The sequence below is a fragment of the Mus caroli genome, chromosome X (assembly GCF_900094665.2).
Source record: "Mus caroli chromosome X, CAROLI_EIJ_v1.1, whole genome shotgun sequence".
Lineage (NCBI taxonomy): Eukaryota > Metazoa > Chordata > Mammalia > Rodentia > Muridae > Mus > Mus caroli.
In genome coordinates, this window is record NC_034589.1 from 150,643,058 (window position 1) to 150,668,597 (window position 25,540).

At 41.9% G+C, this 25,540-nt stretch overlaps 1 pseudogene; it reads right to left on the reverse strand.

Annotated features, from left to right (window-relative positions):
• Positions 1 to 21,237: 21,237 nt before the first annotated feature.
• LOC110286443 lies at positions 21,238 to 23,257 on the reverse strand (annotated as a pseudogene).
• Between the last annotated feature and the right edge of the window lie 2,283 nt (positions 23,258 to 25,540).

Below are 25,540 nucleotides of genomic sequence, written 5' to 3' on the forward strand. Positions count from 1 at the left end.
TTTTAACCATTGTTTCTATTTTTCTCCTGAGTTTTGAAATTTTGTTCTGATGTTCCTCTATTCCTTTATCTTCCTCCCAAACTGTACTGGGTTTTGGTACTGACAGTGCAACACAAAAGAGAATACAAATTGCAATTCAGATTGGATAAACAGATATACTTGAGGATGTAGAAGAAATGTGTGTACAAGACTGCTTATTGAAGCTTTGTCTGTAACAGCAACCGGGTAGAAACCATCTACATGTCTATCACTACAAGATCAGCTTCCCAACTTACACCACAATCCAACTATGGAATGTTAGGCAGCCATTAAAAAAGAAAACAACAACAACAGATCTTAGTCAGGCCTGTAATCCCAGCACTTGGGAGGCTAAGGTTGGGGGATCACAACTTCAAGGCAAACCTGGACACATGATTCTGACCTAAGAAATAAATTTTCATGTCCTGATTAAAAAATATATATTTAGTCTCAGAACACTTTTTATTATATCTATACAAACACATATATTTGTATGTATATAAAAAGATATATTTGTAGACCTGAGTACATTTAACTCTATGTAGTTATGATATTCAACAGTATATACTATTTTACTATTGAAGGAAAAGGTATATTCATCAGTTGACTATATATAGAAAATCTCCAGAAAAATACAATGAACAGCAATAGTTGTTATCTGAGATAGGAAATAAAAATCTGGAAAATTAAAAGGGACATGAAACCTTTACTGTTTGTTTGTTTTTTTTTTCAATATCTCTAAATACACATGGGTTACCGATGGGGAATTGTTTATTTGTCTTTGAGGTATGAGAAATTAAACCAGGGTCTTCTGCATATTAAATAAGCACTCTACCAACTAAACTACATCTGCAGACCATGTCTCAGTTTTCTGTTCAAATTTTAAAAATAAACATTTTAGGCTTGAAAATATTTTTAATTGTAATTTTTCATTTTGTGTATATGAGTACTTTGCCTGCATGTACATCAGTGTACTATGTGTGCCTGGTGCTGGCAGAAGCTAGAAGTGTCAGAGCCCAGGAAACAGGATAGTTGTGACCTGCCATGTGGGTGCTGGGAATTGAACCCAGGTCCCTTGAAAGAACAGCCAGTACTTGTAAGCACTGAGCCATCTTTCCAGCCCCTTAAAAAGGCATTTTTTTTTTAAAAAAATATCCTATTGCTGAAGGAGTCAACTTAGCACACACTCTATTCAAAAGAGATCAAGCTGGAACTTGGATGGGCACTTTCTCTTTGTTAGGTAGCTCTCACAGTTCTGGACTGCTAAAGGAGACTTGCCCTCAATGGTTTAACTCAGCTGTGTGTCCTGCATACAATATATACCAGTCAAACAATGTATGCCCCTAGTACAATAGTGCTAAGTCTACTATGGTAGTAACCAGATACTCTCTTTTTTATTTTAATTATTTGTTATTTAATTTTGTGTACATATGTGTAAGTCATACATGTGCACATGTATATGCAGGGCACACATACATGGAGGCCAGAGGAGGACATTGAGTGTCCTGCTCTATAATTCTCCATCTTATTACCTTGAAGCAGAATCTCTTGCTGAACCTGGGACTAAGCTAGAAGCCAGCAGGCTGCAATGACCCTCCCATTTCAGCTCCCCACAGTACTGGGGTTCCAGGCATGCAGTGCCATTCTTAGGTTTTCCCATGGGTTCCAGGGATTCAAATTCAGTTCTTCATGATAGTACATCAAATCTTCTTACCCACTGAGTCTTTTTCTACAACCCCACCAATCACTATCTGATTGGATTTGAGGACCACTTCCCAAGAGGGAATTCATATCTGATACTGTAAACCCAGTCAATGGTCTCATGGTTGAACAGGCCATAGGTCCTAGGGTGGAAGGCATTGCTGTTGTTTTGCTAAATGAGCATGGTGTGTCTGTCAAGCTGTCCTCCAAATAACTATGTTTATGCCTGTACTTTAGTGATGCTGTCAGGTTTTGCCAGAGAAGCTTGTTTTTGCAGTGGACAGCAATAACTGCAGAGGCTCATAATGGTCAAAGTGATAAGAGTACGTGATGCTTGAATGTTCAGCCACAAATGAGACATCTACATCACCCCCTTCAAGTCTCAGAGAATATTTCAGAAGATGGGCAGAATGAATACAAGAGCCAGAGGCAGCTTTCTATCCGTTACGTGTTGTTAGATATCCCTGGATATCTTGTGACTGTTCATTATACTTAGGAATACTTAATTATACTCTGCTGGCCGGGGAAAAGAGCAGCTACCTGTGGTTATGTTGAGTCAATAGAACCACTCGGCTAAACCCAGGCTACTGGCTGGTCCGCAGAAGCATGACTTATTGCTTGGGAGTCATTTGTTATATAGCATTAGCTAACTGATACAAAAAGGGATTGGGTCTCTCATTTCAGTTTTGGGCTCTTTACAAGAGAGTTGCTATAAAGTTTCTTAAACATAACTTCTCCATATGTATATGCAGTTTTGTTGACAATCTGTGCAATTGGGCAGGTCTTTCTGCTTCTCGATTTACCAGATAAGTCACATTGAAGCTTCTCATCACTTCTCTTTGTTGCCTTTGCTTGCAGCGAGTGTTATGATACTTGCCCCCCCCCCCCACACACACACACACACTTTTTTCTTTAATGAAAAAGCTAGAGGCAGGAAACTGTCTTGTAATAATTTTCCAAAAACAAGTTAGGAGCTCAAACTTCTGGTGTAAAGCCAGACATCCATCCCACAACAACAACAACATCCTTTTCCCCTTTAAAAAAAAAATACTTTTTGTTTTGTCTACACAAATATCTCTTCTTAAACACTTTCACACCCAAGAAAGAAATTACAAAGAACACACAATGGGAATGTAATCTCTCAGACCTGTGAGAAGACATGAGCTATTGTGAGGGTTTTTTTTTTTTTTCTTCTTGTTTTTCTTTGAAGCACACTTCAGTGAATAGGACAGAGTTTTGTTGGATTATGAATCGGGACCTTAGGGTAGTATGTGAGTAAGAACTAATAACTGCTGTGGGTTAGATTAAGACATGTCATAAAGAAATGAAGGGGTTATTTATTTATGTTACCAGTTGGCCAATGTTGGAGCTCAGTTGTTTATACAGTGCTTAAGCCTCCTTCTCCTCTGTAGTCCATACTGAAGTGGAGCTCACTGTGGCTCACTGTGGAGCTCAGACTAGCTTCAAACTCACAGCAACACCCTGCCTGAGACTCCTGGACGCCAGCAAGATTTTGCTGAAAGTACCCTGATATAGCCGTCTCTTGGGAGGCTATGCCGGTGCCTGGCAAATACAGAAGTGGATGCTCACAGTCATCTATTGGATGGAACACACGGCCCCCAATGGAGAAGCTAGAGAAAGTACCCAAGGAGCTGAAGGGGTCTGTAACCCTATACGTGGAACAACAATATGAACTAACCAGTACCCCGGAGCTCTTGACTCTAGCTGCATATGTATCAAAAGATGACCTAGTTGGCCATCACTGGAAAGAGAGGCCCTTGGTCTTGTAAAGATTATAAGCCCCAGTACAGGGGAACACCAGGGCCAAGAAGTGGGAGTGAGTGGGTAGGGGAGCGGGGAAGGGGGAGGGTATAGGGAACTTTTGGGATAGCATTTGAAATGTCAATGAAATAAATATCTAATAAAAATTGGAAAAAAGAAATGTAAATGAAGAAAACATATAATAAAAAATTAAAAAAAAAAAAGACTCCTAAGTGCTGGGATTACAGGCATGAGCTACCTTACCCAGTTGAGTGCTACACTTCTCTCTTCTGGGCTCTGATGAAAAGAGGGGGCTATGAACTTAGCCTGTTGCTGTAGGTTAAGGACTAAGGTTCCTCACAGTAGAAAGTGCCTCCACACAGTTTATGCTCATGTGAGTTCACACCATGGTTGTTTCCTTTTAGTATGACTCAGTTACTTTAGCAGATAAAAGCAGAAATATTCTGGCATAGGTCACCCTGCACTTAAAAATTTCCCTGATAATGTCATTCAAACATTTCTTTGTTTCTGTTCTTTTTCTTGAATGGTTTGCACAGTGATGGCCACTCACTACTTTTTAAAATAGTCCCTCCCTTTAGCTTTCAGGAAATACTCTTCCTTTGGATTTTCCCCTACCTCTCTGAGCTCTCTGCTTCCTGATTGGTCCATGCCCTTTTCCAAGCTATTAGTTTGTGCTTCCTCAATTCTTTGTCCTCAACTTATCTCCTCTACCTACTCTCCCTAGCACAGTCTCATCATACTGTACTGCATACATTTACAGTAAAATGACACAAACATTTCTGTCTCCACTATCCATGGCTAGTTTGCAACTTCCTTAAGGATGGCTCAAGTGTACCAAAACAAACAATCTTAAACCAAACTCACCAGTTTCTGAAGCAAAACTGGTCCTTTTTCATAGTTTATTTTAAAGAGTAACACTGCCATTCATTCCAAGTATGCAGGACTTTAAGCCAAATAGTAGCTCTTGGCATCCTTCACTTCTTTTCACTGAAGCTTAGTGACCAGGAGCTATTCATGCCCTACTGCATTTCTTCCCATGCCTCTTCTCCACCCTCGATCTTCTCTCCATGCCAACCCCATTCATCATTACTCACCTCAATTCCTAGCTCCTTCAGCCATCTTTCACACCCAATAGCAAAACTATCTCCTTAGGTATAAATATAAACATACAAATCCAATGTTTCAAGCCTACAGATGTTTTCTCATGGCTTCAGGAACCAATACAGAATCCTTTGACACATCCTGAAAGATCCTTATGATCTAGTCCCAGCCCATTTACCTTCTACTCTCCAAATTTCTGGCCCATATCACACAGACCTGCTTTCAGTCTTTTCATTTTGAGGTATTCTATTGAATCTCATAATTTGATTTAGTACATGTTGTCTTTTAAAAAGATTTATTTTTATTTATGAGTATGTGTATGTGTATTGGTGCAAAGGTATGACTCATGTCTGCAGGTATCCATGGAGACCAGGGACAAGAAGTCAAGTCCTCTGGAGCTGGAGTTACAGGTAGGTGTAAGTTCCCCAACATAGGTGCTGGGAACCAAACTAGGGTCTTCTGAAAGAACAATAATCATCTTAACAGCTGAGTCATCTCTCCAGTCCCCGGCACATGACTTATCACCTAAAATGCCATTTTTTTTTTTTGTGAGAGACAGAATCACAGCCTTCCATCAAAGTTATTCACATCTAAGTGATGTGAATAGTACCAATAATACATTATCTCGAGAGCTTGTTTGGGTGTTCTAGCAGGAAAATGAAGCTACTCGTGTGCTGTGATTAAAAGACTGGTCTGCCTCTATTTAGGAAAGATTATCCTCTTCAACTGAGCACGAAGCTTCATGGAGTGGTGAAGGAAGAAGGGCACATCTGCCTAGCTAGACAGATCAGCCAATCAATGAATGACAGATGCATAATTAATGAATGACAGATTAATGAATGGTGATTAATGAATGACAGATGTCATAGCCAGATCATCCCCACATCCATAATACACTATTTTGTGTGGTAAAAAAGAAACTTTGGTAGGTTTGGTTCTATTGAAATGAGAATATTCTAGATTGTCTAGTAGGCTTAACTATAATCATGAGCATCCTTACACAGGATATAGAGAGAAGAGTCAGAGTCAGAAAGGGGCATGTGATGATGTTATCAGAGGTGAGAGGTCAGAGAAATTTCAAGATGCTATGCTGCTGAGTTTGAAAATGAAGAAATGAGCCATGACTGAAATATATGGTCTTCGATTCTTCCAGCTCTGGAGACCATATTCTTCCACAGAACCTCGAGAAGCAGTGCAGTTCTTTCAATATCATGATTTGAGAGTTTCTGATCTCTGGGACTAAGATCTTAAACCAATGTGGTTTTAAGTTATTAAAATGTGTTACAATTTGTTATGGCAGCAGTGAGAAACACCCATCTCACTTCTCCATCTAATTGATGGCCACCTTCCTCCCACTCTCAGCTCCTCAGGATGCTCTTCTCTATAGACTAACCAAGTCAGATCTACCTATAGCAGGCCCTCCAAGACTATGTCTTAATTTCCAGCTCTTTCACAGTCATGTGTTGATGAGTAGCCTAAACCAGCTAAAAACACCATGATATTAAAAACTATATCCATTTTTGCCAATAACTTTAGCACAGTATCTGGTAAGTAATAATCCTTTATATCAGTGTTCCAGATTTCAGAAGCCAAAGTGGCAGAACTGGAGACTAGGAACCGGTGTGAACATGCAGCTCTATGCAACAGCAACTTCCCGTCCAAACTTGCAAGTATACCTTCATTTCTTCTAAAACCAAGAACATTTTTTGTTAAAACTGTGGGTTGGTGTTTTTTCCTATGACATTGTTCAGACCAAAAGCAGGAACTTATGTATTATTTTATTTAAACCTCAAAGAATCCTATAATAATGACACATACATATGGAAATGTTAGCATGAATCCCATTGCTTTGTATGCAAACTCAATAAAAAAAGATGAAATACAATTCAAAAATGAAAATAAATCCAATGAGGCTGACTCAACTAAATGGCTTCATTGTTCTATTCAAGTAAACTAACGGTCAGAAAAGTCGTGTGAATATCCCCACAAACTACACTGGCCAACACATAAACTAAGTCTCAAACTGAGCCCTGTGGGCTCTAAAGGCAGCATGAGTCCTCAGCATTGTGCTCCACACTATGTTGAACCTCAGTAGCTGGCAGGAAGCTTGCCTGTGCCTGTTAAGCAGCACTTCAAAAAAAACCCTGGCTAAAACCATCCTGTTTTTAATCCAGAAGGCATTAGAAATATTCTGGGAAACTTCATCATCCCTCAGCTCTCCCTTTTACAAAAGCATAACAAGTACTTAGATTTGATGTTCCCGATGAACAGAGATTTTGAAAGGAGCAAGGAAACTAGAAATAATTCCAGAGTGGCCCTGTGGGTGTGCAAATGATGTGCAGACAAAGTGACTAGAGGGACTGCAGCAGAAAAGCATTGTATGGGAATCCCCAAGGATCCTGACAGGAGTGGTATTAAGGTGACAGTGAGAGAGACAATCTTAGAGAAGGAGGGAGAGTGACACATAATTAGCAGATGACTAATCCAGAGGTGGAGGTGAGTGTCATGGTCCAATGGCCCAAGATTTAAGGTTGAAAAGATATGTGGTATACATAGGATAAAGAAAGAATAGAATGGGAAATTATAAATGGATAGTACTGAAGGTATTCTTTCATCTACCAGTCAAGGGATACGAGAAGCAAGGGAGAAAAGGTAGCCAGTACATGAGACAGTAATAGGAAAAGCTATGTCCTCTGGACAAAGTCCAGATTCCTAGAACAGATAGATTCTTGCTTCCTTAGTCCAGCTAACTATAGATAACCCAATGGAGTAAGTCTTTTCTACATCATGTATGTACTCTATTGGTTCTACTTGCTGTATAGGTTCTCTGAATCAGTACTTGCTCTTGACTGATACATTAGGTCTTACCTAGGACTGTTCCCACTTGAAACTGAGCCATAATGCTGAGAGAGACAAAATTCCTGCATAGAGGCCACAGGGAGAAAGAATCCAAAAGTTCTGGTCAACTTCCCACTCAAGATTCCTACCAAATACCTGCATCAATCACTATCCATGCAAATATGTCATCTTGGTTAGTCTAGTGCTTTCAGGCATCTAGGATAACTTGCCCCAGCAGACATGATAAGCAGAAGACTCATTCCACTACATTCATTCACCCATTGTGAACTGTGATCAATAAAATGGTACTTGGAGCCATTATGTTCTCGAGTGGTTCATGTACTATAGGTGATTGAATAAGAATGCACAAAGTCATATGCGAATGAGGTAGGTAACCAAGAAATGTGCAAAGACCTTTGCATTTCTTCTATAACTTACATCATCAGAGACAAAGACTTAATGAGTAGACTTCTTCCCAGGATCTGCTGGAAGAACAGAATTGCCTTGGAGGAATATGCTTTTTCCCTATAGTCTCTGCACTGAGAGAGTCTGCCAGAGCCTCTGCGTTTCACATTACAATAATGACTTGCTTTCTGCCTCAAAACACATTTGCTACCACTGGGACATGCCTGTACTCAAGATGCACAGCTCCCCTGCCTCAGAATCTGAGGAGGAGGTCTCCTGATGAATTGTGATTTCAGGCTGAACCTTAAAAATCATTTCTACTTTAGAGGTGCCTTCATCTAAAAACCATCACCCTTACGCTTGGGAATTAGAATTCTCCCCCCCACCCTTCATGAATGCATGATATTTTTCCTCCTTCAAGGAGATGCTGTGCATGGCTTTCAGGTTAGTGGGAAAGAAGCTTGAAGATGCAAATGAATTGAGTAACCATGACAACAAAGAAAGGAAGAAAACAAAACAATTATGCGTATGCAAATTCCTTCCCGAACTAGCAAGGTGAGTGAAAGCATAGCTGTCAGCAATAATACCTAGTGGCTAAAGTTAAATGCATAATGATTTAAAGCCCATGGAGTCTGTTAGGGTAGCTATGATGGCAGAGGGTCTAGGCCTACACAGGTGCATAAACTCTGTCCCTGATCACGACTTGTGTGTGTGTGTGTGTTTCAGAGTTTATTGGGCATTTACATACTAGTTTCTCAGATATAATCCATTATATTTTACTTAATTCTCTTTGGCCCAGGCTTTCTGAGACCTCAGAAAATAGCTGTATTAAAGCCCTAACTCAGAGAGGGACAGCTTTTGGGAAGGAAGGAAGGAAGGAAAAGAACCTACAGTGCAGGAGGGGAGAGGGAGCCCTAGTTCATCAAAATTCTGTGATGTGAAAGTGATTCCCTTGGCCAGCTCACTGAAATGCAGATTCTGATTCAGTAGGTTTAAAGTGGGCCCACCAGAGCCCAACATGGACCATGCCTTGAAAAGGCCAATTATAATGCCAAGATCATGGCGTTCTTCATTCATACCACCTGGGTTCACATTCTAACTCTATATCAACCTTGCGACCATTGTCAAGTTATCTGGCCTTTCTGTACTCTTTATTCTTAAAACAAAGATGATGAAAATAGCAAGGAATAGTGACTACATCTAGGGATTCTCAGGTGCCCTAAATAAGCTTATGCATTTAAAACGTTTTAAGCAGTATCCGACATGTCATAAAGGGCTCAGTCAGAGTTAACTATTGTAATCTTCTTATATCTCACCTGCTACTTGAGCATTTTCTGTGTAGTTGCAACTGTGTTAATGTGCTTAACCTTGATCAGAGATATGAGTTCTCACGTATGGGTCCCCCTCTTAGAGGGAGAAGAAAGCATTGAGATTGAGTATAGTCACGGACCTAGTGAAAGGAGGTATCTGATTCCATAGCCCACACCTATGCTGTGAAGGACAAAGGGGGAGAAAATGCAACAAATCAGGACTGTATTCCCAAGGGGCTGGCACATAAACATTACATAGTAGGTGTTAATATTTTGTTTTCATTGAATGACCTATCTAATCAGCATTTTGCCCAGAATTTACAGACAAATGAACTGAACTTCAAAAGAATTTTTAGGCTGCCTCAATTATACCAAAAATGGAAAAGTTGAAATGGAAACCTGGATGCCTCTTGTGAAAAGGCTGCTTTCATTACAAAACTGATCTTAACTTTATCTACTACGAGATGATAGTAGGTAGGTAGGGTGACTGCTAAGCAAACATTTGAAGAATCCACACCAGGGGCTGCTTGGGTTTGTGGAGGACAAAAGACAAAAGAGAAACCAAAACTACTGCATTTTCTCACTTGAAACTTACAGGTGACAAACTCTCTCCTCTGTCTGGGGTTTTAAAGGGTTTCCCAATCAGCTCCATGCTTCTTTGTATGTTCAGCCAGTGGGCTAATGGAAACTTCATCAGTCCTATTCGGCCTTTGATAAATATTGTAGCTTGGGGTTCTTCCCAAAGTTAATGCAAGTAGAATATTTGGGATAACAAATAGGATAACAAATAAAAATAGGAAAAAGGACATGTGATTCTGAAAGAGGAAAGCATCTAATAGGCCATCCGCTTATTATTGAGCCATCTGCCTACAATAGGCCATTGGGAATTAATCTCATGATAAAAACCAACGTGTGGTGAGAAACACTGAGATGGTCCAGTTCCACAGATATGACACAGAATTGGTAGAGTCTATTAAAAAGTCTCAACTCTGTTTTTTTTTTTTTTTTTGGTTCCCATGATACCAGCTGACTACGTACGATGTCAAGTACACAGATAAACGAAATGGAGAGTTGGTTCAGTGATTAAGAGCAATTCTTGCTCTTGAAGAGGAGCTGGGTTCTATTCCTAGCAGCCACATGGCAGCTAACATCCAACTGTAATTCCAGTCCCAGGGGATCTGACTCCCTCTTCTAACCTCTGTGGGTACCAGGCACACACATGATGCACATATATACATGCAGAAAAAGCACTCATACACAGAAAATAAAAATAAAGAAGTCTAATTTTTTAAAAACTATTTCCTACCTGTTCAACTGAGGTTGTTAGGAGAAGGCTATGAAAATACTATGCATTTGACATTAGGCACTATGTGATCATTTCCAAAAGGGATCTAGGAGGAAATGAAGCACATCTATTGACTTAGAGTGTAGACGAATGGTTGTATATGTTAGTCCTGAATTCACTGAAATGGATTAATGAATTTGGTGCTGGGCAAAGAGATAAGAGAATCTACATTTGGAGGATGGAGAGGTAGTAGGAAGAAAAGGCTCAGGGGAGGCAGCTGAGATGTGTGATTAGATTTGTACTTAAATCCCAGAATGAAAAAAAAAATACATGTATTTTTCTGTAATTTCAGTGTGTTTTCCAGAAATCAGTGAGGTCATGGAAACCATAATCTTTGCCATGTGCTTTTGCAGCCACAGTTATGATAATTAAACCAGGGTGGGGGCTCTGCTGCACATTGTGAAATCATACTTGAGCCTGAGAATGGGGAGGTGTACACATGAAGGCTTTGGAGGTTAGTTTTGCATTCAAGGCTTAGGTCTAAAGCAAACAGGCCCCTGAAGACCCTTTTATTTTTCATTGCACCTGGGTCTTAAAAGCCATAGCCCAAACTGTGAGGTTCCAGTAGACTGTGAGATACGTTCCCACTATGAATCTGCTCTATCATCCTCAATGCCTAGAGGAAAGTCATTTTTAAAAGGTTTTAAAAACGAGACTTGGTATCTATAGAACTTCTGGTATTACTGTGGTTGTCAAATTCTTAAACTAAGGGGCACTGATGCTGTCACGGAATTACATTACCATAATTCCTCAAGAAGCCATAACAGACTTTCATTAGCATTTGGGGCTCTACCTCTACAGGTAAAATTAAAATATGGAATATGCTTTCAAGTCATAATACAACTTTTATTTCAAAGATATTTAAAGAAATTTGACCCAGAGCAGTCTTGTCTAATCTTTGGCCTCCAAACCACATGTGTCCAAGATAGCTATGAAGGCAAGCCAGCACAAAACCATAAACTTACTTAAAACATTGAGATATTTTTGGTGATTTCTTTTGTAACATGATTGTGGAGTTCTTGAGTATATCCACCTCATGTTGTATTGTCAAAAGGCTGGAAACACCTGGTAGAAAAAGTTGATTTGTCCTGTGTCTATGAACTCCTTGGTCGCTGCTTTCTCTGTGTCCTCTTCCTTCCATTCCTGGTTCTCCATAGAGAATATGTCTTTAAAACATTAGTGGTTCTGTGTATATTTGCATAACAGCAGTTCTTGCTATAAAAATAAATCCTGAATAGATTGCTCTATTTTATATACATGTGGGCATACATGTCACATACACTGATTTATTTTTCCAAGAACAAATGTTTTAATGTTTCTTTTCCTTGAGAAAAATCACTGACTGCCAAAATCTCAAATTCCATGTAGAGCTTTGCAATAACAGAGAAATGAAATATAGTAGGAGTCAGATATTTGTTTCAAATAGCCCCGAGTCTCCAAAGACTTCATAAGCCAACTAGAAGGCTATTCTTGGAATGGTTTTGTCCTCTACAGGAGGAGAAAGCTCTTCAGGACATCAAACAGTGATTAAGCAACCTACGCTTATCCTTTAAGTGAACCAAAAAAGGGCTATGGCCACAGGGTTACTACAGGACTGTGGAGATCCCATTGTCATGAGTTCATATCCAAACTGTGCTCCTTACTTGAATACTCTCTAAATATCTCAGAGTCTTGTTTCCACATCTGTAACATGGAGCATTCAGCCCTTTCATCCTATCATTGTGAAGGTGGAGTATACTATGTGTGAAGGTGCTTCATCCAAATAGGTATCAAGAATTGAAAAGGCTCTAAGATTATGCCATATCTTAGCTTACGCATATGCCATATATTAGATATGCATATCATATGCAAACAAACAAGTCAGGTTCTATATTTATATATAGCCCATAGAATACTGAGACCCTGGATAATAAATGGATGCTAGTTTAATATTCATACAAAATTGTCACGGCCATATTCTTAGCATTTTTTGTATACTTTATGGGTCCTAATTTCAACAGTGTGATCCAGACAGGGTCAGGAAGAATCCCTGATCTTAAGACAATAAACAGAAATGTTCCAGAAAACTGTTGCTTTTATGAGAGCAAAGAATTAAGCCAGCTAGCCTTTTGCTCTGGAGACAGGCACTAATGCCTACCTTATCCTTGCAAATGCAGTCTAGAATAAAGGCAGTTAGATGTTTCTGCTTGCAAGGGCCAAGAAATATGAAAGGCCTCTGGAGAATAACTTTTAATAGTATTATAAAGGTTTGAATGGAAATGTCCCCCAGAGGCTCCTTTGAACATTTAGTTCCCAATTGATGGACTATTTAGGAAGGATTAGGAGGTGTGTCCTTGTTGGAAGAGGTGGGGCTCTCTCTCTCTCTCTCTTTGTGTATGTCTGTATGTCTTTCTGTCTGTCTGTCTTTTTCTGTCTCTCTCTGTCTCTCTTTGTCTCTGTCTTTCTCACTGTCTCTCTCTCTCTCTCTTGTCTAAAGATCAAGATGTAAGTTTTCAGCTACTGCTGCAACACCATGCTTCACTGATTGCTACTATACTCCCTTCCATAACACTCAGGAACTAACCCTGTGAAATTGTAAGTAAGCCCTGAATTAAATGTTTCTTATATAAGTTGTCTTGGTAATGGCATCTTTCAACAGCAAACTGACTAAGACACTGACTAAGAACACTGACTAAGGCAAATAGATTCACAATGAATGGTCGGTAGTTGGCAACAGAGATGGAGGAAAAGAAGTCCAAAAAAATGATAGCCATCTTCCTGGCTTCTGTACTGGCTCCAATTTTTTCAGGGTCTCAAGAAATAAAGCTATACAAATACTCCTCATAGATGAAAAGACAAAATGATGCTGTGGAGGAAAAGGTCCTTAGAGTAAAAGGGTTCAGATACCAACTTAGCCATTCATGATCTGGGCAAATTTAGTTTTATGTTTTGTTTTGTGTTTGGTTTTTTGAGGCAGGGTTTCTCTGTATAGCCCTGGCTGTCCTGGTATTCACTCTGTAGACCAGGCTGGCCACGAACTCGGAAATCCACCTGCCTCTGCCTCCCAAGTGCTGAGATTAAAGGCGTGTGCCACCACTGACCGGCACTTTAGTTGTTTCTTAACTCTTACAATTCTCTTTTCCACACCTATAAAAAGTTATCATAGTGCAAGCTACTAAGAACAGTATTGGGAGCTAACAGGTATAAATGTACATAGCACACAGAAAACCCAATACATGGTAACTGCTGGCATTCATAGATAAAAATATGCATTTATTGAATATCTACTATATGTCCACCATTTATACATTGGACAAATTATTACTACACACATGTGCCAGCACTGTGAAAGGCAGTGATGATACAAAGATAAAGTTATAGTTAGCATTGACATTTAGTACACCACCATTCAGGAGTGGAAGCAACTCAGTTCTTGCAATAGGAGGCAAGTAACAAGGTAGAAGTCAGAACCAACTACTTTGACAAACTCAGAAAAGTGAAAACTAGCTCCAAAGACAGCTTCATTTTAACCACTTCAACTTCAGCCCCAAGTGAAAGAGATGAAGAGAGATCTTGAGATTATTTGATGTTCTTATAGCCCTAGATATGCAGTGCTACCACTCCCATCTGTCAGCTTTTGGGAAAAAAGGAAGGGGATTATCATAGACAATCTTCATTGTCAACCTGGAGTCACATCTGTGAGTGGGTCTATGAGGGTATTGCTAGAAAACATTAACCAAGAGGAAAAAGTCCTTCTTTAGAGTAGGCAAATCCTTTTTAAGGGGTGGTTGCTCTAGTTTGTTTTCTGCTATTGTGATAACTGCTGTGATCAAAAGCAACCTGGAGAGGAAAGAGCTTATTTCATCAAACAGGTTATAGTCCATAATGTAGAGAAGTGAAGGTAGTAATTTGAATCAGAAATCACTAAGGTATGTTGTTGACTGGCATTTACTTTTTCTCTCTCTCCCTCCTCCCCCTTTCACCTTTCACCCTCTGCCCCTTTCCCCTCTCTTTCCTGATCAGAGAGCTTTCTTATGCAGCTCCCAGGACTAGCTGCCTAGGAATTATACCACCTCTAATGGGCTGGTCCCTTCTATATCAATTAGAAACTAAGCAAACACCTCGCAGATACAACTGCAGGCCAGTTTGATGGCACATCTTCTTCAGTTGAGGTTCCTTCTCCTCAGATGATTCTGGGTTTGTGGCAAGTTGACAGCTGAAACTAACTATGACTGGTTTAGAAAAAAGAGGGTGTAACTTTATTTTTTTTTCAAACCCTATTTTTTAATGATGGTTCTTAAAGGCTTTCGTCTCCCTTCTAGCCCACCACCCACCAGATACATGAAGGAATGTTTCGTTGAAGCAGACACAGATGAAAGGCTAAGGCAAACTTGTGAAGGAACATTTTGCTGAAACAGACACAAGAAGTTACAAGGAAAAAAGAAGTGGCATCTGCCCACCTTCACGTCTTGATGCTGAGTGCATCCATCCTTACTGCTACCACCATCTTCCACTGCCATGAGAGTCTTTTCAGAACTCCAATGGGGACTAAAAACCAGCAAATTCCAGAATCTTCCAGGCCTTTAGTGTCTGACTGGAACTTCTGAGCTATTCATTTTGAGGACTGAGAATCTCTAGTACGTAGATGGCCATTGTTGAACAACCAATCTATCAGGTAAGCCAATGTAATACATCCCATTTTATTTTATATGTTATCATTATGTTATACATTGTATGGTATATAATACACACATATACATTCTTTTAGTTCTGTTCTCCTAGAAAACTCTGCTTGCCTAGCACAAGAAGTGAGAAGGAAAGTAGAGGAAATGGGGGAAGGAACGATACCAGTTGGAGTGATTGTGGAGCATGTCAGTGGAGGGGGCGATCAATAATATCCTTTCCTCTCTCTTGAGATCTGAAGCAAATCAGACAAAATAGCCAGCATACAGACACCACAACACCATCCATATTACTTGTTACTGATAAAACTGATGTTAGCCATCATTGGGTACCCAAGTTCCTTCAGTTTGTCATTCTTTTAGGGTTTTAGTCTTATCTGTATGACTTTAAGAAGAAAAGAAAGTCCCAGGGCTGGAGGAGATTGTCTTTAAGGAGATGACTCAGAAGATTGAAGGTTTACTCCAATCATATTCCATTGAACCAGACATAATTGCGTAAACCTACTTAGCTGCTAGATGGTTGCAAAGTCAGGCTGCTGAATAAACATGCAAAACTGTTAGCGGTCTTCATGGCAGACTCTGAAAGGAAGTAAGGAAAGGAAGCTTTGGACACATTGTTCAGCATATAGTTGACAAGAAACAAAGGTTGAGGGGACTGGGGTAAAAACTGAATGCCTACCTCACAAAGGGGAGCTGGTTGGTTGCTCTGAAGCTAAGAGAATATGGAGGCCTCAAAAACAGGTGCCTTAAAAATGAACAAGAGAAACTATCACTGAGAGCACCTTCCTTAAAGTATTGGAAGAAAAAGAAGAGGAGAGAATCGATAGAAAAGCAGGAGAGAAATAGGGAGTGATTTGGTAGATTTTATTTCATAGTATCCAATGAAAGTGAAAGAACAACTTTTAAGAAGGGAAGCTTCACCATTGATTGATGTGCAGAGTGAAGGTGGTATTCATGAAGGTGCCATGAGTCTTAGTTCAAAGATGACACTGGTGACTTTTCAAAAAAATTGTTATTTCTTTTATTTTTGCGACTATAATTACATAAATACTGCCCTTCCCTTTCCTTCCTCTAAGCTATCCCATATGCTCCTCCTTGCTTTCTTTCGAATTCTTGGCCTCTTTTATTATTACTTGATGTTACATGAATATAAGTGCATGCACATACATATATATTCATTCATAAATACAACCTGCTGAGAGTGGGAGAAATAGTCTTACCTAGGGATGAGCACACTAATTTATTATTCAATATAAAATGGTCAGACATTGATAACATTTAAGAGCACTAAGCCTATATATTTAAGAAGGAGGACCATATTTCACAGGAGTAAAGATTGTGGGTAGTGAATATATAAAGGATGCCAAAGTAGGCACATTTTAAACTAATTAGATGGTAAACAAAAAGGAATAGTCCAGGAATATTTTTGGAGGCAGGAGATTGCCAGGAAACTGCTTCAGTGGAGGGAAAATAAAGGAGAAAATTTCGAGGAAAGGTATGTTTCCAGGGTACAGAGTAAGGAGGGAGATTCAAGAAAGCCAAGATTTCTTTGGAGCTTGCAGCAGTGGATCTAATTGGGGAGCCTGGGGAAGCAGAACACTCTGAAACAATAAGGAAAAGGAATGGAGGATGACTAAGACCCCATAAAATGAGACTGGGGTGGAAATAGATAGCAGGATGTTTGTGCTGGTTAATCTTGATTGTTAAATTGTCAGGGTTCAGTGTGTGCCTCTGAGAGTGTTTCCAGAAAGGTTTAGCTGAAGAGAGAAGAGATATGCTGCATGTGGGTGGCACTGCCTGGTAGGCTAGGATTCCAGGCTGAATAAAAAGGAGAAAGTGAGCTGAGTGCCAGCTTTCATCTCTCTGTGCTTCCTGAACTCAGATACAATGTAAACAACAGCCTCAAACTCCTGCCCCTATGCCTTACTCACCACTACAAAGTAGGGCCTCAAAAGGTGCGTCAAAATAACTGGTTTCTTTAAGTGGCTTTTGTCCAGTAGTGAAAAAAAAAAAAAAAAAAAAAGAACCAAGAAATATCATGCTTGGTGGCTTCTAGTGTTCAACTAGCAGACGGACAGTATTTTTCACAAAAGGCCTTGCCAGTATTTCCACTCCCACATGCTTTTTCCCAGGGCCTTTACACTTACCCACAAACAGGTAGAGTCTGTTTTCCTTTCTGTTGAAACTTAGTGAGGTTTCATGAATGCCTCAAACAACCTGGAGCATATTAAAGTCCACCCCCTCTCTTGCTCTGTGTGTGTGTATCTATGTATGTATCACACGTGCACATGTGTACACACACACACACACACACACACACACACACACACACACATGTATGCAAAGGTCAAGACCAAAGGACAGACTCATCAGGTGTTATACCTCAAGAGCAATCCACCTTGGTTTTTGAGACAAGGTCTCTTACTGCGACCTGGAAGTCTTGATGACTACGCTATGCTGACTGGTCAGTGCACCCCAGGAATCCTCCTCTCTCTGTGTCCCCGGTGTTGGGATTGTAAGCACATGTTATTACCTACTGAACTATCATCCCAGCCACAATAGAGCTTTCTTAAATAGAGCCTTGGTAAATTGACAGGGTACCTTTTATAGAAAAGACAACAACTGCTTTCAGTGTAGTGGGCCCACCTGAGGAATATATGGCACATTGTTAGGGGGAATGGACCAACTGTGTTAATAATGTTGATCTGGGCTCGAGACTGTAAGAAGCAAATGGGCATATCCTTTGGCAGAAGGAAACGTGATTGCAGCTTCCTCCAAATCTTAAACTCACTATCTCAGTAGCATCAGCAGCACTTTCTCCTCCTATCAATCCATCTCTTTCTTCTATATTTCCTGTTTCAGATTGGCAGTGTAAGACCCCTAAGCTGGGCCTCCGCTCAAGTCCCAGGATGAGCTGACCAGCACCTCAATGACTTGAGAGAAAACCACACCTGATGCAAACTGCAAGAGGTTTTATTATCAGCTAGCTGAGGACGAACTCTTTCTGCTGTGCAGGGCAGAGGAGTTCGACCCCAGTGGTGACAGTAGGGGGCTTTTAACAGCTAGCTGAGGAATTGGGAGGAGTTGGGAGGAGGGTTGGGAGGAGTTAGGCAGAGTTATTCTCTTTTGGGTGTCCTTGGTGAAATTTACAAGGCAGGAAGGAGTGGGGAGTAAGTTCTTTCTGAATTTTTATCTCCGTGTCCTCGGCACAGGAAGCCAGGCAAGTGCCTGGCTGGGTCTTTTACAATTATCGCATCTCTGGTTGTAAAGTATAGAAACAAAAAGACTCTTTGCTGGCTATAGAGAACAAAGAGCTTCTTTCTGGCTGTATTTTTAGAGATCAGGGAAAACAAGCTTGGGGAACATCCAGGGGCTTTACCTTCCAGGGAGAAATGCTCTAAGTCAGGGTCTCACATTCCCCACTCCTTCTAGTACATAGTTCTGATCTTAGAACTAGGAAAATTAAACCTCTGGCCCAGCTGTCAAACAAAGCCTACATGAGGTCGCAGCTTTAGGATTTGTAACATTGAGAGGCTTCAGAAGCCCCTCGAATGAGACTAAAGAGTCTCTAGTCAGTGGTAGGAGGGAGGGAGGAGGTTTCTGTGCAGTGCCTGGTGAGTGTGAGCAGGGCCAGGCCAGTGGGCCTTGGCGGGGTAGGGAGGGGGAGCTGGGTGCATGCCAGAGGAGCAGCGGCTGGCGGGGCTTGTCAGAAGCACCAGGTAGGGTCCTTTTCATCTGGGTTCAGGGTTGCCAGAACGGTGGCGCAGGACCAGGACAGGATCTCTTATTTGAAATGTATGTGGCACAGTGGTGGTTCCTGGTTCGTACATTTTTTTTTTTCCAGCAATTCCCAGGCGTCTTTTCTGACCAGCTCTAGGGCCTTCTAGGGCTTTCAGGGGTTGGGAAAAAGGAACATCAGGGTCAAACATTCCCCTTGCTCCTGTTAAGGGGGGTGGTCCCCCATGGAGGACTTCAAAGGGTATAAGTTTAAATTTCTCTGGGGTGTTCCATTCTCGGAATAAGGCGAAGGGAAGGAGAGCTGTCCAATCTTTTCTGCCGGTCTCTAAAGTCAATTTAGTCAAGGTTTCTTTTAATGTTCTACTCACCCTCTCTACCTGTCCTGAACTCTGGGGTCTATAAACACAATGTAACTTCTAATCGATCCCCAATTGTCTGGCTAACCCTTGGCTTACCTGGGCATCGAAGGAGGGGCTATTGTCTGACGAAAGTACCTTAGGGATGCCAAATCTTGGGAAAATTTCTTCTAATATCTTTTTTTGCCACGACATTGGCAGTCTCCTTCTTAGTGAGGAAGGCTTTGACCCACCCTGAAAAAGTGTCTATAAAAACTAATAGATATTTGTTACCATACTTGGCTGGTTTAACTTTAGTAAAATCTATTTTTCAGTATGCCCCTGGCTGGTCACCTCTTAGCCACCTTCCGGGGGTGTTCTTGTGGTGCCCGGCATTGGTGAGGGCACAGGCTTGGCATTTATTAACAATCTCCTGGGCAATGTTGGACAGTTTTATAACATAGTAGTTTGAGTTCTTAACAATTTCTTTGAGCTTCTTAGTTTCTAAGTGCATGAGCCTGTGTAAATTGGCTACATATTGTTGCCCTTCTTTGGTGGGTAGGACCAAGCGATCATCTTGGGTCTTAGCCACTCCCTGGGGAGTATACCCACATATCTCAGGTATTTTGCCTGTTCCTGATCTTCTGGAGTGTAGTCAAAGCCTGCGTCTTTGAGTTTATAATGGTCTTTAAGTTCTTTATTTTTTCCTTAGAGCTGCCTGTTTGGCAGCCAGGTCAGCCATCTGATTTCCCTTCGCTATGGCATCATGGCCTTTCTGGTGACCGGAGCAATGTATGATGGCCAGTTTTTTTTGGCAAGTGTATGGCTTCTAATAGGCTCAAGATTTCTTCTTTATTTTTAATATCTTTCCTAGCAGATGTGAGTAAGCCCCTTTTGTCTATAGATCGCCCCATGTGTGTGAGTGGTGGTGAAAGCATACTTGCTGTCTGTGTAGACATTGATGTTCTTTTATTTGGCCAGCCACAAGGCTTGGGTGAGTGCGATTAGCTCTGCTCTCTGGGATGTCATCCCTTCAGGCAAGCTGCTGGCCCAGATGGTTTGTTTTCCGTTGACCACTGCTGCCCCTGCTTTTCGTTTACCTTCAACCAAAAAGCTGCCACCATCTGTGTACCAGTTGGGGCAGCCTGGCCATGGCTGGTCAGTGAGGTCTTTCTTAGTTGTGGTTTCTTCTGCCAGGATGTCTATACACTGGTGCACTGGTAGGGAGTCTTCGGCTTCTGGCAGCAAGGTGGCAGGATTCAGGATAGCAAGGGGTGCAAACTGCACTCTCTCAGTCAGTAAGAGGCTCTGATAATGGGTCATGCGAGCATTAGTCATCCAGCAATCAGGCAGTTGTCTAACGATGCTTTCTAAGGCATGGGGGGCTACTATTATAGTTTGTTGACCTAGAGTCAGTTTGTCAGCGTCTTTGAGAAGTAGTGTCACAGCAGTGATAACTTTTAAGCAAGATGGCCACCCACTGGCCACTGGGTCTAATTTTTTTGACAAGTAGGCCACAGGTAGTTTCTATGGCCCCAGAGCTTGGGTCAGGACCCCTCTCACTATTCCTGCTCTTTTGTCTACATAGTGAAAGGCTTAGTCAGGTCCGGCAGGGCTAGGGCTGGTCCACTAAGCAAGGCTTTTTAAATCTCTTTAAAGGCCTCCTGGTGTATGGGGGTCTATGAGAAAGTCCCAGTCTCTTTAGTAAGGGGGTAGAGTAGGGCTGCCAGGGTGGCAAAGCCTGGCTTTTTAACTGGTAGCAACGGAGTATTCTAGGGAGACTGACAAGGGACCAAAACACCTAGTTCTAAGAGCCTTTGAATGCGAGGTCTGATGCCCTCTCTGGCCTCTTTGTTCATGGGGTATTGTTGTACCCCAATAGGAGTCACACCAGTTTTCAGCATCACAATGATGGGGGGTACCCTCTTTGCCACTCTTATATCTTTGGTCTCTGCCCAGGCTTGAGGATATCTCTCTAACCAGGTCCCTTCTAGTACTTTTCTCTATGGGGCTTGAGGCTCATGTAATCTATATTCTTCTAATTTTAAAGCTAAAATTATAGAGATAAGGGCTTTCCAAGAGATTGGAGTTCCTTCTGAAGAGAAACTTATTTGGGCTTTTAATTTTGATAGTAAGTCTCTCCCCAACAATGGGGTGGGGCATTCAGGAATAATGAGGAAGGAATGAGTTACTTGGCTTCTTCTTGAATCAACTTTCTTATCAGTGGTCCAAGAGTATGGTTTCTGACCAGTAGCCCCGATTACTACGGTTTTCTTTCCCTCAATTTCCCCAGTGGCTCTTTTAGAACTGAAAACTCTGCTCCGGTATCAACAAGGAAATCTGTGTGGGTCCCCTCCACAGTTAGGATTACCCTAGGCTTGGGGAGGGGGGTCTGTGCCCCGTCTCCCCTAGTCATCATCCTCTAGGGTAAGGACCTTGGGCGGTCTGGTATCTGTCTCTTTCTTGGGGCAGTCTCTTTCCCAGTGTCCCTTTTCTTTACAGTATGCACATTGGTCCTTATCTAGAGGTAGTCGTGCAGGTCCTCTGGAGTTTTGAGGTCTTCTCGGCCCTGTGTTGCCCAGGTACCCTGTCTGCCTACTTCCTCCACCTTTTCTATAAACTTCCTTATCAACTGCAATTGTAGCCAAAACCGTAGTTAAATTTCTTTCCAGCCTTCTATCTTGTCTACTTTCTCTTTCCTCAGCCTCTCTCTTTTCTCTTTCTCTTTTTTTTCTTCAGTCTCTCTCTTATGGTACACTTTCTCTGTCTCCTTAACCAGGTCTTGCAAAGATAATGTTTGCAGACTCTCTAGATGCTGTAACCTTCTCCTAATGTCAGAAGCAGACTGCCCGATGAAAGCCATGGCCACTGCCGCCTGCTGGCCCTCTGACATAGGGTCAAAGGGCGTGTAACGCCTGTATGCTTCTAAGAGGCACTCTAAAAACACTGCTGGGGACTCCTTTTCCTCTTGTAGGATCTCTCTTACCTTGGCCAAATTGGTGGGGTGCCTGCCAGCTCCTCTCAGTCCTGCTACCAGAGCCCAGTGGAAAACTGTCAACTGCTCCCTACCTTCAGGCCTGTTAGGGTCCCAGTCAGGACGTGTCAGAGGGAAGCCTGCATCTATTTCATTTGGAAGTTGTGTCAGCCGTCCATTGGCCCCCAGCATGTTCTTTCTTGCCTCCAGCAGAATCCTTTCCTTCTCCTCTGTGGTGAAAAGAACCTGTAAAAGCTGCTGATAATCATCCCAAGTGGGCTGATCAGAGAACATGAGAGATTCCATTAGATTAGTAAGGCTTGAGGGGTTTTCAGAGAAGGGGGTGTGATTTGCCTTCCAATTATAGAGATCAGAGGAGGAAAAAGACCAGTACTGAAGGGGCTGCAGTTGTCCGGGGTCTGCTGGAGAAGGGCCATAAGTACATAAAGGCAGCGTGGTGGTTGAGTCTGGTCCCTCTGGGCTATGAGCTCGCCAGCCTCGGGTTTCAGCAGCTGGTCCCTCCCCCGAGTCTCCAGCAGCACCCTGTTGAGAGATCTGGGAGAGGACTGGTTGGAGATATGGGGGTGGGGTGTTATGCCATTCTGGAGGTTCTTCTACCTCTGAATAGATCCTGGGAGGAGCCGAGGGCTGTGGTTCAGCCCCCGCTGTTTTTATCTTAGGGTTTTTTTTTTCTCTGAGTCAAGGAGAGCTAGGACTCGTGAGCCTGGCTTGTGCTTCTGAACCCAAGGCTTCAACTAGGATGGGGGGGGGGTTCCCTGTGCTAAATTTTCCCGGATGTGAATGTAGGGCACTTGATCTGGTTGAGACCCCGGTCCCCTCTGCATAACAACATGTTTAATGGCAGAAATCACAATCAGATCAAGAGTGCCCTCTGGTGGCCAACCAACATCAAAAGCTGGCCATTCCGTAAAGCAGAAAGTTCTCCAAAATCTCTTTCTGACATCTACAGACAGATTGTGAGCCCTAGTCTTAATTTCAGTCTAATGCTCAATAGTCAGTCCAAGGGGAGTGCTAATAGTCTGTCCCATCATCAGAGTCACATACAGGGAGACAACCAATATATACACACAAAAAGACTACGATAACCGAGACCAGGACCCAATCAGACGGCCGAGTGAGCACACTCTCACTTGGCACCCAGTAACAGGAACAGACAGCTGAGTGAGCATACTCTCACTTGGCACCCCGATGGGAGATCTCCAGGCATCCCTGGAGCTCCCTCAGACCTCCTGGGACGTCTCCCAGGGTGGCATCTGGTTACTCCTGACACATCTGTCAGTAACCCCCCCCCCCATCCCGGACAGGGAGTTCGTTGCTCTCACGAGTGCGGACGACTGCAAACCGAGAATACCGAATTCAAACACAGCAGGCAGACAAAGATGTAGACAAAGACAGGATCCTACCTCCAAGTGGGGTCTCTGAGAATTGGGGTAGGCCACAAATCCCGGACGAGCCCCTACATGTAAGATCCCCGAAGCTGGGCCTCTGCTCAAGTCCCGGGATGAGCTGACCAGCACCTCAATGACTTGAGAGAAAACCACACCTGATGCAAACTGCAAGAGGTTTTATTATCAGCTAGCTGAGGACAAACTCTTTCCGCTGTGCAGGGCAGGGGAGTTCGACCCCAGTGGTGACAGTAGGGGGCTTTTAACAGCTAGCTGAGGGATTGGGAGGAGTTGGGAGGAGGGTTGGGAGGAGTTGGGAGGAATTAGGTAGAGTTATTCTCTTCTGGGTGTCCTTGGTGACATTTACAAGGCAGGAAGGAGTGGGGAGTGAGTTCTTTCTGAATTTTTATCTCTGTGTCCTCGGCACAGGAAGCCAGGGAAGTGCCTGGCTGGGTCTTTTACAATTATCACATCTCTGGTTGTAAAGTATAGAAACAAAAAGGTTCTTTGCTGGCTGTAGAGAACAAAGAGCTTCTTTCTGGCTGTATTTTTAGCGATCAGGGAAAACAAGCTTGGGGAACATCCAGGGGCTTTACCTTCTAGGGAGAAACGCTCTAAGTCGGGGTCTCACAGCAGCACCAACCAGCTACCCAAGCTGAAAATTTGGAAAGCATTCTTTTAAACTGGAACGTTGTTCCTCCCTCTTCTGTATGCCTTAAGCATCTTCTATAGGCTGTCTTATGAAATTGGGCACAATTATTTGCCTATCTATAACCATAGTTTTTGCAAGGTGACTTTATAGTTACTTCATTAACAGATCAAATCCATGTTCTTTACCTTGAATCAGAGCTGGGTCTGTGACTCCTGTTAGTGAAAGAATAAGGTTATGTCAGTTCTGGGTAGATGTCTTAAGAGCCTTGGTGCATTTCTACCTACCCCTTGCAACCCTAATTAGCTGCCATGTGAGCAAATCCAAACCAGCCTTCTAGAGGATGAGAAACCAAGTGGAACACAAAAAGCCATCAGGCTAGACATCAGCACGGCTGGAGAATCCAGCTTAGTGCCAAGAGTGCTTACCTAATAGGTCCAAGACCCTGGGTTCAATCTCCATCATAGAAAAAAAAAAAGAGGTCTATGTTGGACATGATTAGAGACCAGACAGCTCCTGAAGAATATAGCTATCGGCTACAAATGTATGAGAGGAAGAACTTCTAGCAGAAGTTGGAAGAGACACACAACTGAGCCTGCTCAGACAGCCAAAACAGAATTGTAAGCTGAACAAATGGTTGTTACTTGAAGCATTAAGTTTTGAGTTTGTTTGCTATGCAGCAAAGCTAACTGATATATATGAAAAAGGCTTCCTAAGCAATTCCTCCATTTCCAAGGTCACCTGTGTCCCTGGACAGCAGCCAATACAACATTCATACTGCTAGACACATGCAAATTCAATTTGATTTTTTTTTACCTCCCTACTTATATTCAGCTGGTGACTTTCTATCAAGCACAAGATAAACTCACTCTTACTAGACTTTGAAATAATTAGTTCTTTAAACTTTAGTCCCAAGTTTATGCCCCATAATTCCTTACCTCCTACCTTTCCCAACTAACATCTGTCATATTCGACTTCTGTCAATTCAATGAAAATGCCCCATGCTTATATTTCTCCAGGGTTTTGCTCTTACATATTTTTCTTCTAAAAATATCCCTTCTCCATACTCATGTACCCTTGAACCAAGCATATTTCCTGTTATAAAATAGATGTTAGGAATATGCTGAAACCAGAGACTAAATTACATTCAATGATGATGCTGTGATCCAATTATAACTGCCATTTAAGATGTTCATACTATGTATAGGCAAGTGTCACAGTGACACGTTGACCCATATATATATATATATGTATATATATATATTATATATATAAAA